This window comes from Portunus trituberculatus, chromosome 15 (genome assembly GCF_017591435.1).
Source record: "Portunus trituberculatus isolate SZX2019 chromosome 15, ASM1759143v1, whole genome shotgun sequence".
In the NCBI taxonomy this organism is placed as follows: domain Eukaryota; kingdom Metazoa; phylum Arthropoda; class Malacostraca; order Decapoda; family Portunidae; genus Portunus; species Portunus trituberculatus.
This window is the reverse complement of record NC_059269.1, coordinates 3,857,012-3,861,128: the sequence shown is the minus strand read 5'-3', so window position 1 is coordinate 3,861,128 and position 4,117 is coordinate 3,857,012. Positions and strand designations below refer to the sequence as shown.

The window sequence follows — 4,117 nt, the reverse complement described above, 5'->3', positions numbered from 1 at the left end:
TAACCGGTCAAGGATACACACTGTACAAAGGATTTCTCTCGACTGCTGCTTCGACCCATCAAGAAATTCCGAACAGAGTATCTTTGACACACCAACGGCTTCACCTTCGATCACAATCACCAGCAAACCAAGGTTTTCCAAGGCCGCCTAATACTCAATTGGCGTCGCATCAAGAACAATTGCAAGTCTGCTTTCGTGTCACAGTAGATACTCGGCATTTACCACAACATTCAACCAGAGAGAGAGAGAGAGAGAGAGAGAGAGAGAGACGGCGTTTACCAGGGAACAAAATGACAAGGAACAAAGCTGTCCATATCTGTTTCAGGGCTTCGAGAGTGGAAAAGAGTTGTAAGCGTGTATATATATACTTTACTACTATCGACTATTAATTACTTTTAGTTTCTCAGAAGATTAATAAATAGCTGAATTGATATATATGACAACATCTTCAGTAATAGACACACTGCATAAGGTTCAAGGTTCAAACCCATGATAGTTAGGCGTAGTATCTGTAACCTTACGGTGATGTAGTTACAACGTCGATGGCAGCTGACCCAATTACTTTTCTCTTGTTTATTAACTATCAGTTTTATTTCACATATCCTTCCTTAATCACTTTAGGACATTTTCTCACCTTTGAACATCATACTTATTAAAATTTTCAAAATATACTCATTTTTCGAAAAGGTTATAACCTTTTTATTATTATTGTTTTCAGTGCCGAGAAATGTTACATGAAGAGTTGATAACGAATCATCTCCAAACCAAGCAGTTGACTCGCGTTTATCTCAACTGTCCATTCATCCTTCCAGGTTTCACCACTAAGGGAGTGCCTTGGATAAAAGTGATGGATGTGGCTGTGTTGGCCTGGATCATTCCGCTGTCTTGTCAACTCAAAAAGGTGTGGAATCGCCTTACGGAAACAAACAAGAAAAGTGAGATGATTATGAGCAATTTAATATCATGATGATCTCATAAATACCATCATCATTATCATTACCATTTTTATAGACATCAGCGTCTATGACACCACAAGGGGACAGAGGCTTCTTCCAAACTCCTACATTCATTTCGAATTTCAAACACGTACGCCTTCATGAGTGCAACATTGTACAAGTTTTCCTCCAGGATGTTATTTTTCCAAGCCACATAAGTACACCAACAGAATCTCTATGTTAAACATCTCGAGAGATGTTGAGTTTGGTCCCCCTCCCCTTTGCTTGGCCACGCTGGATCTTATCTGCTACTGATATTTACAGTTTATCTTTTAACTATTGAAGAGTGACTGTCAACGTCAGGGAGTCGCTGGAACACCTGAGCAGCAGGTGCACGACACATAAAAGACAGGCCTTGCGAGTTAGTCTCTTAAAGTCTGAATTTTTACGGTGACACGTTCAGGAGGGGGAGGGTGAAGGGGGGAATGGAAGGCCAAGGAGGGTGAGCATACTACTACTATTCCTGGCCGCTCCTCGCCTAGCCAGCAGGTTCCAAGGGGAGGGGTTCCTGGCTGGGCGGGAGGGGAACCCCTTGTCCATCTCTAATTTTTAGGCTGCTTACTTGCATCAACTCCACAGCTCCGATTACCTGCGATAGTAACAAGGCGGGTGACACGCTTCCTGGGGAGGGAGAGAGAGAGAGAGAGAGAGAGAGAGAGAGAGAGAGAGAGAGAGAGAGAGAGAGAGAGAGAGAGAGAGAGAGAGAGAGAGAGAGAGAGAGAGAGAGAGAGAGAGAGAGAGAGAGAGAGAGAGAGAGAGAGAGAGAGAGACAGCTAGCCAGCCACACAGACAGACAACCAGACAGAGAGTCAGACAACGTAAAAATTGCAGAGAAAAAAGGAAAGAAAGAATCAGTGAGATAAGAAAAAAAATAAAACAAGCACGTAGATAAATGAAGGAAGATTAACTGAGCGAGCGTCTTTCAAATCTTCCTGTGTGTGTGTGTGTGTGTGTGTGTGTGTGTGTGTGTGTGTGTGTGTGTGTGTGTGTGTGTGTGTGTGTGTGTGTGTGTGTGTGTGTCTGTATTCCCTCTACCACCACCGCCACCACCATCACCACCAGGCATTCATGACGTGCAAGACAAGGTAAATTCCATGATTATCGAAGTGAACCTAATTTTCCAGTCTTGCAGGCAAACGATGCACTCCGGGCCGAGATACTGTGACCAACAAGACCCAAGTGTCAAGGAACTTTGATATCAAGCGAAAATAATTACTCTCTCTCCCTCTTCCTCTCTCAAACAGGCAACAATAACAACGGACCCCAACTGACTAACTCCCTTATCACCACCACCACCACCACCACCACCACCAGACCAAACTTGAGCGGGAGCAGCGGAGAGGCGAATGATCTGGGGACAATCTCGAACACGGAGGCGATAATCCCTTAATGCCTAATAAGAAGCGAGGCGTAAGAGCTTCAAGGGACGTTTCCTCAGAGAATAAGAGCCCCACGGCGTATCGATGGAAGTGGGAATGTGGAAGGAAAGGAGACTGTGCCTGCGAGATAATGGCAACAAAGAATATTGAGAATTGGAGGGAAAGAGATTTGAAGAGTAGGTAAAAGATATGGAGCCTTGTAATAGAGGTTATCATGTCAATAGAGGCTCATGAGAGGAGAGTGGTAAAAAATGATATGGATGGATACAGCGCAGCAGGAGATAAGGAGAATGCAAGTGGCGGATGAGGATGTAATGGAAAGACTTAAGATGAAGAAGGATTACTTGTGGAAAAACCCTGGCACTAAACCCTGAAGAAAATAAAATAGAGGAAAAACAGGAAAAATAAAATAAAAAATAACGGAAGGATCGAAAGATGTTGAAGAAAATAAGAAAGGAAGCAATGAGAATGAGAGGGAAATACGTGTGTGTGTGTGTGTGTGTGTGTGTGTGTGTGTGTGTGTGTGTGTGTGTGTGTGTGTGTGTGTGTGTGTGTGTGTGTGTGTGTGTGTGTAAAAGGAAAATGAACGTCAAGATATGAAATAAAGTGAGGAGATGATGATGACTGAAGGAAGAAGTTAAAATTACAAGAGACCAGAAAGAAAATTAAAAGTGAGAGAAGGAGGGAAGAAGAGGGATGAGAAATGATGAGGAGAAAGTGGAAGGTTCTAAATGACCATGGAAGCATTAGATGAGTGGCAGAAATGTGAAGTTAAAGGACACACACACACACACACACACACACACACACACCAAACGTTTGCATTCTCGCCACTTAATCATCCGAATCTTAATCCAGCCCAAAAAGTTTAGCAAAATCACGAGGTAAGACGCTTCCCCCGTGACAGTTCTGGTGCGGTGGACGTTTCCTCTTTCTAGCTTTGGTATGTCATTGGCTTCCACACAACGCCGCTTGAATGGAAGTCGAGCGGGAAACAATGACTAAACGAATACAAGTGGCAAACAAAGATTTTTTTTTTCCAGAGTATGAAATGAGAGTTACTGAAAGACAACACTGCGGTTATTCTATTTCGGTGTCTGTTTCGACTTGTAGTGTCTTGTAAGAGAGAGAGAGAGAGAGAGAGAGAGAGAGAGAGAGAGAGAGAGAGAGAGAGAGAGAGAGAGAGAGAGAGACTACTATACCCATCCTTACAAGCTGGGTGGTCACTGCTGTGGCTACGAATTAGTATCTGCCGTCTGCCCCTCTGTATCTCTGTCACTTTTGCCTTAATTAAGGAAGACAAAGGGGCGATGAAACATAGAGGCTCATTAGGAATAAAGAGGGAAAGAGTCGCCCACTCTCTCTTCCTTCGTCCACTTTTCTACACCATCTGGATCATGTGTGTGTATGTATGTATGTATGTATGTATGTGTGTATGTATAAGGAAAGCAGGTAGATATTGAGCAATTCAACATGTATGTATTAAATAAGTAAGAATATTGGTGTACACTTAAATCATTATTTTTATATACGTATACTAGTCTACATTATTTATATGTGTATGTAGATACGCATACGAATATATGTGTAAACGAATATGTAATACGTGTGTGTGTGTGTGTGTGTGTGTGTGTGTGTGTGTGTGTGTGTGTGTGTGTGTGTGTGTGTGTGTGTGTGTGTGTGTGTGTGTGTGTGTGTGTGTGTTAAACCTGTAGCCTTGGTATCTATGCAAATATTAGCAAG

The 4,117-nt window shown here is 42.8% G+C and overlaps 1 long non-coding RNA gene across 1 annotated transcript in view; it reads right to left on the bottom strand.

Annotated features, from left to right (window-relative positions):
- LOC123504027 overlaps positions 1-62 on the bottom strand; it is a 58,582-nt gene extending 58,520 nt beyond the window's left edge. Inside the window, exon 1 of the long non-coding RNA XR_006674682.1 lies at positions 1-62. This exon is cut by the window's left edge and continues 62 nt beyond it. This is a non-coding gene — a long non-coding RNA (uncharacterized LOC123504027).
- Between the last annotated feature and the right edge of the window lie 4,055 nt (positions 63-4,117).